General features: G+C 46.3%; 1 pseudogene; it reads left to right on the forward strand.

Annotated features, from left to right (window-relative positions):
- The window catches only part of LOC149744677 (non-histone chromosomal protein HMG-14 pseudogene), a 35,077-nt pseudogene extending 23,378 nt beyond the window's left edge, over nt 1-11,699 (forward strand).
- Nucleotides 11,700-11,952: the final 253 nt, after the last annotated feature.

Below are 11,952 nucleotides of genomic sequence, written 5' to 3' on the forward strand. Positions count from 1 at the left end.
GACTCCAGAGTTCCAAAATACTTAACATGAGACAGATTCTGCCAGTACAATTGTTGTCTGGGGGGCGGGGGGAGATAGATTCCTGATGCTTCCCATCCAACTATCTTTCCAGATTCCTTTCAATCTGTGTTCTTTGAAACCACCTAGTTCATAGTAATTTGTTATAGCAGCAGTAGAAAACTAATTCAGCAAGAGACCTAGAACTTTCTAGTTCAAAGTATAACTCATTTTCTCAATTCATTTATTGTCTCTCATATAGACATGGTAGCCATCCTGGTCACTGCCCTCCTGACAATTCCCAATGTGCCCATGTTCCTCTCAAAATGTCAGTCCCAGAATGACCCACTGCTCTAGACCCTGCCCACTGGTACAGAGTAAGCATTTTGTTCGATTTGATCAGCGTGTCTGGGAATCTCGCATTAAGCTGTGCTCATTAAGCTAGAAATGAACTGAACACCTAAATCTACCTCAGTCCCATCTCTTCTGTCCTGTTCTTGTGTCATTGGTTTGTTTTGACCTTGGGGCAGGACTTTATCCTTTCTAAACTTCATGTTGTCTAAACAGTGAAATAATAGCATCTCCAGCATCAAGCTAGACTAGTTGTTTGTTGCCATTTCAATTCCTTGTGCTTTCGGAGAATAGAAAGAGCAGGTAGATTTGGCCCCTTAACCTGGGAGGAAGCTAATAGAGACATTATAAATAGAGTAGGTAAAAGCCACCATGTCAAAACTGGCTCAGCTTCAGGGCTTTACATGCCTAAGATGTTGGGGGTGGGCTCCCAATCCGGTTCCATCCGGTTCTCCCCCCCCGCCCGACGCCGCGGGTCCCCCCAGCTCGGCTGGCGAGAGGAGCGGCAGCGGCCAGGCAGCCCGGCTTCGAGAAGGCTCTCGGTGCGCCGCGGCCCGCAGGCACCGGGCACGCGCCCGCCCCGCCGCCGCGATGCCAAGAGGAAGGTCAGCTCCGCCGAGGGGGCGGCGAAAGAGAAGCCCAAGAGGAGATGGGCGAGGTTGTCCGCTAAACCGCCTCCTGCAAAAGTGGAAACGAAGCCAAAAAAAGGCGGCAGGAAAGGATAAATCTTCAGACAAAAAAGTGCAAACAAAAGGAAAAAGGGGAGCAAAGGGAAAACAGGCTGAAGTGACTAACCAAGAGACTAAAGAAGACTTAGCTGCAGAAGATGGAGAAACTAAAAACGAGGAGAGCCCAGCTTCTAATGAAGCAGGAGAGAAAGAAGCCAAATCTGATTAATATCACACACCTGGTCCTATCAGTGGTCCCTGTCTCCTTTCTTGTACAATCCAGAGGAATATCAACTATTTCGTAAATGCAAGATTTTTAGTAGCTCTAGAAACATAAAAAGGAGGGAATCGCACCTCATCCCAGTTTTTAAGTGTAAATGCTTTTTTTAAGAGGTGAAATCATTTGGTGGTTGTTTATTTTTTGGTACAACCAGAAAATAGTGGGATATTGAATATGCGAGGCTTTGTCTTGGTTGTCAGCTTAACATTCCACAGATGGAGGGTAGCTTTTATAGCCTATAATGCGAAGCATACTAAATGGCAGTTTGGAGTCAGTTGTGCATTTAATGTCTTAAACCCTTTACATTACTTCTCTTCCCATGTTACTTTTGGTAGAATTGTTTCCTAAAGCAAACCACTCACCCCTTGATCTTGGCTCTCCTGGGTAGAGTTTTGTGCACTCTGTAACATCTTTGGTCGGTGGTAGTCCAGTTCTCGTAACTGTTAATGTGCTGTGAACGACTGACAATTTGAGTATGTAGTGTATATGATATTGTGAATTAGTGGGACTTATGATGTAACAGCCTATCAATATTTGAAGATATTGGTACTTGATATCCTGTGAAGGAAATTTTGCCTTCAAATTTTAAGCTGGAAAGTCCCTGGAATAACTGTTCAGAAAAGAATCACAGCTACATGACTTTTTAGATTTTTGGTATGTATGTTGAGAATTGTGTACAAATTGAAATGTGTGTGTACTGATCCTCAAAACAATCAGTAAAATCTCAATTATGAAAAAAAATGCCTAAGATATGATTTATAGGGGAAAACTTCACCAAAGAGCCCAGCTCAAAGCAGGGACTGAATTTTTTTTTTTTTTTTTGTCGTATATGGCCTTTATTATGTTGAAGTAGGTTCCCTCTGTGCCCACTTTCTGGAGAGTTTTTATATAAATGGTGTTGAATTTTGTCAAAAGCTTTTTCTGCATCTATTGAGGTGATCATATGGTTTTTATTCTTCAATCTGTTAATAAGGTGTATCACATTGATTGATTTGCGTATATTGAAGAATCCTTGCATTCCTGGGATAAACCCCACTTGATCATGGTGTATGATCCTTTTAATGTGCTGTTGGATTCTGTTTGCTAGTATTTTGTTGAGGATTTTTGCATCTATATTCATCAGTGATATTGGTCTGTAATTTTCTTTTTTTGTAGTATCTTTGTCTGGTTTTGGTATCGGGGTGATGGTGGCCTCATAGAATGAGTTTGGGAGTGTTCCTCCTCTGCAATTTTTTGGAAGAGTTTGAGAAGGATGGGTGTTAGCTCTTCTCTAAATGTTTGATAGAATTCACCTGTGAAGCCATCTGGTCCTGGACTTTTGTTTGTTGGAAGATTTTTAATCACAGTTTCAATTTCAGTGCTTGTGATTGGCCTGTTCATATTTTCTGTTTCTTCCTAGTTCAGTCTTGGAAGGTTATACCTTTCTAAGAATTTGTCCATTTCTTCCAGGTTGTCCATTTTATTGGCATAGAGTTGGCTTGTAGTAGTCTCTTAGGATGCTTTGTATTTCTGCAGTGTCTGTTGTAACTTCTCCTTTTTCATTTCTAATTTTATTGATTTGAGTCCTCTCCCTCTTTTTCTTGATGAGTCTGGCTAATGGTTTATCAATTTTGTTTATCTTCTCAAAGAACCAGCTTTTAGTTTTATTGATCTTTGCTATTGTTTTCTTTGTTTCTATTCCATTTATTTCTGCTCTGATCTTTATGATTTCTTTCCTTCTGCTAACTTTGGGTTTTGTTTTTCTTTCTCTAGTTCCTTTAGGTGTACGGTTAGATTGTTTATTTGAGATTTTTGTTTCTTGAGGTAGGCTCGTATAGCTATAAACTTCCCTCTTAGAACTGCTTTGGTGCATCCCATAGGTTTTGGATCGTCATGTTTTCATTGTCATTTGTCTCTAGGTATTTTTTGATTTCCTCTTTGATTTCTTCAGTGATCTCTTGGTTATTTAGTAATGTATTGTTTAGCCTCCATGTGTTTGTGTTTTTTATATTTTTTTCCCTGTAATTGATTTCTAATCTCATAGCATTGTGGTCAGAAAAGATGCTTGATATGATTTCAATTTTCTTAAATTTACTGAGGCTTGATTTGTGGCCCAAGATGTGATCTATCCTGGAGAATGTTCCGTGCGCACTTGAGAAGAAAGTGTAATCTGCTGTTTTTGGATGGAATGTCCTATAAATATCAATAAATCTATCTGGTCTAGTGTCATTTAAAGCTTCTGTTTCCTTATTTATTTTCATTTTGGATGATCTGTCCATTGGTGTAAGTGAGGTGTTAAAGTCCCCCACTATTATTGTGTTACTGTCGATTTCCTCTTTTAGAGTTGTTAGCAGTTGCCTTATGTATTGAGGTTCTCCTATGTTGGGTGCATATATATTTATAATTGTTATATCTTCTTCTTGGATTGATCCCTTGATCATTATGTAGTGTCCTTCCTTGTCTCTTGTAACATTCTTTATTTTAAAGTCTATTTTATCTGATATGAGTATTGCTACTCCAGCTTTCTTTTGATTTCATTTGCATGGAATATCTTTTTCCATCCCCTCACTTTCAGTCTGTCCCTAGGTCTGAAGTGGGTCTCTTGTAGACAGCATATATATAGGTGTTGTTTTTGTATCCATTCAGCCAGCCTTTGTCTTTTGGTTGGAGCATTTAATCCATTCACGTTTAAGGTAATTATCGATAATGTATGTTCCTATGACCATTTTCTTAATTGTTTTGGGTTTCTTTTTGTAGGTCCTTTTCTTCTCTTGTGTCTCCCACTTAGAGAAGTTCCTTTAGCATTTGTTGTAGAGCTGGTTTGGTGGTGCTGAATTCTCTTAGCTTTTGCTTGTCTGTAAAGCTTTTGTTTTCTCCATCGAATCTGAAGGAGATCCTTGCTGGGTAGAGTAATCTTGGTTGTAGGTTCTTCCCTTTCATCACTTTATATCATGCCACTCCCTTCTGGCTTGTAGCGTTTCTGTTGAGAAATCAGCTGTTAACCTCATGGGAGTTCCCTTGTATGTTATTTGTCATTTTTCCCTTGCTACTTTCAATAACTTATCTTTATCTTTAATTTTTGCCAATTTGATTACTGTGTGTCTCGGCGTGTTTCTCCTTGGGTTTATCCTGTATGGAACTCTCTGCGCTTCCTGGACTTGGGTGGCTATTTCCTTTCCGATGTTAGGGAAGTTTTCAACTATAATCTGTTCAAATATTTTCTTGGGTCCTTTCTCTCTCTCTTCTCCTTCTGGGACCCCTATAATGCGAATGTTGTTGCGTTTAATGTTGTCCCAGAGGTCTCTTAGGCTGTCTTCATTTCTTTTCATTCTTTTTTCTTTATTCTGTTCCGCAGCAGTGAATTCCACCATTCTGTCTTCCAGGTCACTTATCCGTTCTTCTGCCTCAGTTATTCTGCTATTGATTCCTTCTAGTGTATTTTTCATTTCAGTTACTGTATTGTTCATCTCTGTTTGTTTGTTCTTTAATTCTTCTAGGTCTTTGTTAAACATTTCTTGCATATTCTCAATCTTTGCCTCCATTCTTTTTCCGAGGTCCTGGATCATCTTCACTATCATTATTCTGAATTCTTTTACTGGAAGGTTGCCTATCTCCACTTCATTTAGTTGTTTTTTGGGGTGTTATCTTGTTCCTTCGTCAGGTACATAGTCCTCTGCCTTTTCATCTTGTCTATCTTTCTGTGAATCCAGGGACTGAATTTATGTTGGGAATTTATTTTGTCATTAGTGCCAGAGCGGCCAGGCCATCCAAATGTTGGCCCCAGATGCTGCAGGCCTCCTCCAATGCCAGAAGAGAGGAGATACCCTGGGAGCCCCCAGGCTTCACACCTGTGTGACAGGCACCTCCCTTCAGCCCCCTGGGACCCCACCCAGCACTTGGCCCAGCGAACTCTCAAGGATTGATAATTCTTTGGCACTTTATTGTCTGATGGAGCTGGGTGGTTTTACAAATGCAAAGCAAGTTAGAGTTTGGAGAGAGCCAATTCCATCCTGGTTCCTCTTTTACAGAGAGATAGCCAAGGCTAGTTTGTGTAGACTTCAGAGTTCTCTAAGTTATGCATTGTGGAATAGCCTCATGGGAAGTCTCTGTGGGGGCTTCCCTGGTGGTGCAGTGGTTAAGAATCTGCCTGCCAGTGCAGGGGACACGGGTTCGAGCCCTGGTCTGGGAAGATCCCACATGTCACAGAGCAACTAAGCCTGTGCGTCACAACTACTGAGCCTGCACTCTAGAGCCTGCGAGCCACAACTGCTGAAGCCCATGTGCCTAGAGCCTGTGCTCTGCAACAAGAGAAGCCCCCACAATGAGAAGCCTGCACACCACAACAAAGAGTAGCCCCCGCTCGCGGCAACTAGAGGAAGCCTGGGCACAGCAACGAAGATGCAGTGCAGCCAAAAATAAATAAATTTAAAAAAGAAAGTCTCTGTGGGCATTTTTCACTCCAGCCAACGGCGGGTGTGGGTGTGCTGGGCCAAACCAGGAAATATGCTTCCACACAGGGCTCACACATACTTGTATTGGAAGCACTAGATTCGTTTCCTAGGGCTGCTGTAACATAGTACCACGAACTGGGTGGCTTAAAACAATGGAAAGTTCTTGTCTCTCAGTTCTGGAGGCAGGTGGTCTGAAATCAAGGTATCAGCAGGGCCAAGTTCTCTCTGCAAGCTTCAGCGAAGATCCTTCCCTGCCCCTTCCAGCATCCGGTGGCTCCCGGCGACCCCTGGCATTCCCTGGCTTGCAGGTGCATCACTCCAGTCTCTGCCTCTGTCATCACACAGCGTTCTTTCTGTGTCTCTGCATCATCTTCCCTTTGCGTATGTCCATCTCTGTGCCCAAATTTCCCCTCTTGTAAGAGCACCAGTCCTATTGCATCAGGGCCCACTCTACTGGGGGCCCTCTTCTTAACTTGATTACCTCTGCAAAGACCCTGTTGCAAAATAAAGTCACATCCACAGGTACCAAGGGTTAGGACTTCAACATCTCTTCTAGGGACACAATTCAACTATAATAGGAGCCTTCTACCGGGAGACAGAATGAAGCAGGTAAAAAAGGCCTAGGGATGCTGGTTCCGTTAGCCATGTCCTAACTGAGATATGAGGGCACCTGGACAGGCAGCCCTGCAAACTAGTATTCCTGGCTGACCCTGATTATGAATCGTAGATGGAAGGGCTGATACAGGGCCCAGTCTCTGCACTGACTCTTTTTTTAACTTAAAAAAATTTTTTTTGGCCACACCGCAGTGGCATGCAGTACTTCCCCAACCAGGGATTGAACCCAGTGGAAGTGCGGAGTCTTAACCACTGGACCACCAGGGAAGTCCTCTGTACTGTTTTGAGAGCCTTCCTCAGACCCAAACTTGCTTCACTGACTTGGCAAAGCAAGCCCCGGAGTCCCTTCATCACCTGCCTCAGGATCCAGTTAGCAGTTGTTATCACTTGTATCAGTATTACTTATTCCATCCTTACTCCTTCCCAAAGTACTCCTTCTACCCCACACACGGCTTCCCCTGAGAAGAGCTCTGGTTAATTAATACGACCTTCCCTCTGCTTGCTGCATTTCCAATGTGCCATGGTGGCCTGTACGCACCGGCATCCCAGGCAGCCCCCCGGCACACCAGCCCCTCAGCCTCACTCTCCTCGCAGCTCTCGGCCGTGGAGGGTGAGGCTACCCCACTCCCGCGCCTCGCTGCCAGGGGAGCCTGTGTGCTTGGGTATTTTCTGGTTCCAAAACATTGCCAGTGACCTGCTCTCTCTGATCCTTGATGACACTTCTCACTTCAGTAAAGATTTGCAGATGCGTCCAAATCCACCACCTGGAAGATACCAAGAACCGTTGTGTCCCATTTGAGTGGGGCCACTCGGGCTAATCGTTTCCACAGGGGCAGTGGAGGGCCTGCATTGCTTCATCCCAGGGTCTTACATCCTTGACTGGAAGCATTCTCCAAGCCCACTGCAGCCTAGATAGAAAACTGCAGCGAGACTTTCCATTAGGTGGTTCTAGAAATGCCACCTTAGAGAACCATGAACTTGCCCACGAGTGACAGGACTGCAGGTATTAAACTGTGTGTGCCCTGCTGTCCCAGGCCTGCAGGCGAGGGCCCTGGCATCACCCACTCCATTTCCCTCCATACCGTCCCCGGAGGGCACTGCCATTGCCCAACAGGTTCTGGGAGATAGAAAGGAGAAGAACCATCCCGAGGGAACTGAGGTCAGGGGCAGCACATCTGCAGCAAGGGGTACAGGGCTGCTGTGCCAACTCGTCCATTCAATACACTGTGAGCAGTGCCTTCTGGAATTGGGTTCTGGCAGCAGTGCAGAGGCCTGGCAAGGCGGGGGCAGACATCCGTGAGTGAAGGAGAAGTTTTCTGGAGAGGAAAGTGAACATCTCATGGGAGCTGTATGATATGATGGAGAATGGTCACTAGACAGGAAGTGCCTGTGCCGTCTGTACCTGGACCCCCTTTGTGCTCAAAAAGATGTGAACACTTTTTGGAACTTCAGTGGGCTGTGTTTCTTTGAGACCCTGCACCAGGATTGGATCACATGGGTGTTAGAGCCTCAGTGGGGTTCCATGTGCTTTGCCCTCTATACTCCTCACAACCACCCTGAGATGATGGCGGTGGCATTATTGTCCCCATTTTACAGATGAGAAAACCTAGGACCAGGGAGATTAAGTGACTGGTTGAAGATCTCCCATGACTGGTTTGTGCAGAGCTGGGATTTAGAACCCTGGCCTGGGCACCTCACCTCTTCCCATCTCCTTGGTGCTGTGTTCCTTGAGTCAGAATGGCCCAGCCCAGACTTGGGAATCCGGTGCTCCAGGGCTTGGAATTGGCCAGAGCTCTCAGAGCCATAAATAGACCCCATTCCCAGTGGGATGTGCTGTGTGGAGACACCGAGTCTCCTTGCAGCCCAGAAAAAGCATCAGCAATGCCCACAGGGAGAGTCTGCAGGGCTGCTCCCCCCCGCCGCCCCCCACCCCCGGGGAGAGCATGGAGCTGCAGGTCCCACAGGGAAGGAAAGCCAGCCCAGCCTGGCTTTGTGCCTTTCTCCATTTGGCCTAAGAACGGAGGACACCCTTTGGATACCCCAGGACTTCACAGGCCGTGAGGGCCACAGTGGCCAAGAGGAGATAAATCTGAGTGCGTCCTTCTCAGTGGGCTGTTGGCGTAAGATTACAAATAAGTGACAGTTTCCATAATTACTGTGCTGTCTATTCTGAAGCAAGGGTGGATGCGGGTCAGGGCTCTAGAATCAGCGCCGGGTTCAAGTCCTGGTGCTTCTGTGGTGTTGGTCTCATGACCTCAGGCAAGTGAGCCAGCTGGCAAGACTGACCTTGGACTCGGCTCACCCTCATGGCTGCTTTCCCTCCAGACCAGCACCCACCCAACCCCACCCAGCACCCACCCCCACAACCAGCACACGAGTGGTGCCAAGACTCGCAAGTGGTGTGAACCAGACTACCTAGCACCTCCCATGAAGACATGCCCAGAGTTTGGGGCTCAAGCAACCTAAACAGGAAAGGGAGGAAGACATCCTCCAGATCAAGGGAGCCCAGAGCCTTCTCCGGGTGGTTGGAGAAGGGCCTACACCAACCCACAGGACGCCCCCTGCCATTCCAGTGACCTCTTAGTCACACACTGCCACATCCACTGAACATCCACTCATCCATCACGTGCTAATAGGGAGCCCCCCAGTCTTACGGCATTTTGTTGCGTCATCCGGAGCTAAGACGGTGCAGCTCCAGGCACAGAGTGTGTTTCTGAAACCTCTGGTTCATTTCCATCATTAGGTTCAGGGCTGGGCACCAGTCAGCCAGGGAGCTGCACCCACCACCGTCAGGTTCTCCAGGGCTGATGACTGACACCGCATTGCCTGACTGCTTCCAAGGAACTGAGCCCCCAGCTTATCAGCCACTTGGTACCACACTCCCCATGCACAGCCCTGAGCTGGCAAGGGTCTGTGCCAGGTCACTGTTCCCACATACCTTGCTCCAAGGGAAATCTCTGCATGGCTCCCAGCTCCCCAGGATCTGACATTTTAAAGCCTCCAGCCCCTCCCCCAACCCAGGTTGAAGGGATGCGTCAGGAACTCACTGGGTATGCAAATGTATACGTGTGTGTTCATAACACAATAGGCTGGATTCTTTCCTGATGTTTCACTTCAGACTGAGGTCTGCTGCAAAAGAAGACACTGGGAGGGGCTCACACGTGAGAATAGGATTCAATTTCTGGAGGGTGAGAGGCCAGGCAATGGATGCCTGTCCAGAGAAACAAGGTGTCCCAACAGGCAGGTGTGCAGAGCGCAGCAACAAGAAATTCGGTCAATGCACAGGAATTAAGTGCCTGTTGTTTGCCAGGCTCTGTGAGGGGCTCTGGGATACAGGCAGGACACAGGCCAGGGAGGCTTAGAAGTCAAGCTCTAGAATGAACCACCCCTGGTCCAACCCTGGCTCCATTTAGCATCTCTGTGAAGCCAAGAACATCTTTTTTTCTGCCAACATCCATTCTCAGCCCCTCTGGTAACTATACCCCTATTGTTCTCTGGGGAACCATCCCTGTGGTTCACGTTGTCCCAGAGAAGCTGACGTCAGGCCCAGTTCCTGGGGAAGAGTGAGGGATCCCCTCACTCTGAGCCAATCACTGGCTCCCAAGAGCAGGCAGGCACATGACCAAGCCGGGGCCCTGGTCACAACCCTAGATGCCCCTGAGCTCCTGGCAGACCTGAAACCAGAGAGGAGGTAGGGACCACTTCCTGTCTCCATCTGGCCACTAGACAGAGCCCCAAACTGAAGCAAACACAAGGGAAGCAAGAACCAGAGACGGGGGGAAACCGAGGCCTGACAGCATGTGAGTCTTGGGTTAGCCATGCCTGAAATAGCTGCATCCCCACACCTCTCAGTTCAATAAGTAAATTAATTACCTCTTTTCTTTTAAATTGTCTTGTATAAGCCAGATTAAATTAGATTTCTGCCATGTACAACTCTTCCAATACACATACGTACCCAAAGCAATTGCAGATTTATGAAAATGGAGAATGAACCAAGACAGCAGTGTCTCCAGGTTGTACTTGGTTACACACGGTTGGTGAGGGGTAACTGATAAGGTGCCGATTTGTGGTTAGCGTTGGCGAATGTCAGATGTAGGCAGAAGGGCTTCTCATCTAAGTGGCTTTGTGGATACCAGATAAAGTCTGACCTTTCCCCTTCTTCTTTTTTTAGGAGTTTATTAATTTGTTTATTTTTGCTGTGTTGCGTCTTCGTTTCTGTGTGAGGGCTTTCTCTAGTTGTGGCAAGCGGGGGCCACTCTTCATCGCGGTGCGTGGGCCTCTCACTATGGCGGCCTGTCTTGTTGCAGAGCACAGGCTCCAGACACGCAGGCTTAGTAGTTGTGGCTCACGGGCCTAGTTGCTCTGCGGCATGTGGGATCCTCCCAGACCAGGGCTCGAACCCGTGTCCCCTGCGTTAGCAGGCAGACTCTCAACCACTGTGCCACCAGGGGAGCCCTCCCCTTCTTTTTTGAGAGTGCCTCACAGGCAGACTGGTTACTCCTTGGGTACCCCAAGGGGTAAGAGCCTCACCTATCACTCTAGGGACCCTGAGGTTAGAGGTTTTCAACTCCCCACCCTGACAGCCTGCAATGGCCATAGCTCCATGCAGATTCACTGACCCCTGAGTGAGCACTTTCAACTCATCCAGGAACGGGATTCTTAGATTTAAAAGAGGGGCAGGGAAAGACACATTTCTGGAGAGAAGGCGACCTGAGCAGGAGATGGAGTTCTGCGTGCATGTGGGGAGGGGCAGGATCTGGCACCCAGAGGTGCTTAATAAACTGGTTCTTCCAAGATATGAATGAGTTAATGAGCAGACCTCACAGAGGGGCGGAGTATAGAGATGGTTATTATATAGGGAATTTCCTAAGATCTCAAAAGGCCTTGGGACATCAGTTGGCAAAATGTGCCTCAAATTCGTCAGATTTCTGCCATATTTGCATGCCACCTGACTGTTATCTACTTAACATTTTTCTTTAAAGTACCCCCCTTTTTTAACTTAAGTATACCACTACGGCAAATACATGTACAATGCAGATGCAGTGATTCTAAGCCTGAGGCTGGGCTCTTTGTTCAAAAGGATTAGCCAGAGCTAGAGAGGCATTAAAGACAGCCAGCACCTAGCAGAGACTTCCTCTCTGTGTACTCAGCACTGAAAGGAAAGACTTAGCTTGATATTTGCTGCTATTTAATTATATGTTAGGGTATTCACTCAAAATCATCATGTATATCTTCTATATCCCAGGAAATACCGGCATAGCTCGAGGATGTTATGAATTCAGTTCCAAACCACTGCAATGAAGCGAATATCGCAATAAAGCGAGCCACAAGACTTCCTTTGTTTCCTAGTGCATGTAAAAGTTATGTTTACACTCTACAGTGGTGTGTTATTTATTGTAATGTTTAATTTAAATGTTTACATTATTTAATGTTACAATATTGCAAGAATTACTGAAACATGACAGAAGCATGAGGCGAGCAAATGCTGTTAGAAAAATGGAACCTATAGACTTGCTCAATGCAGGGTTGCCACAAACCTTCAATCTGTATAAAATGCGATGTCTGCAAAGTGCAGTAAAACAACACACAATAAAACCAGGTATGCCTGTAT

Source organism: Delphinapterus leucas, chromosome 20 (assembly GCF_059928025.1).
Source record: "Delphinapterus leucas isolate spDelLeu-1000000601 "Yukka" chromosome 20, BTC_Dleu_Yukka2, whole genome shotgun sequence".
Taxonomy (NCBI): Eukaryota; Metazoa; Chordata; class Mammalia; order Artiodactyla; family Monodontidae; genus Delphinapterus; species Delphinapterus leucas.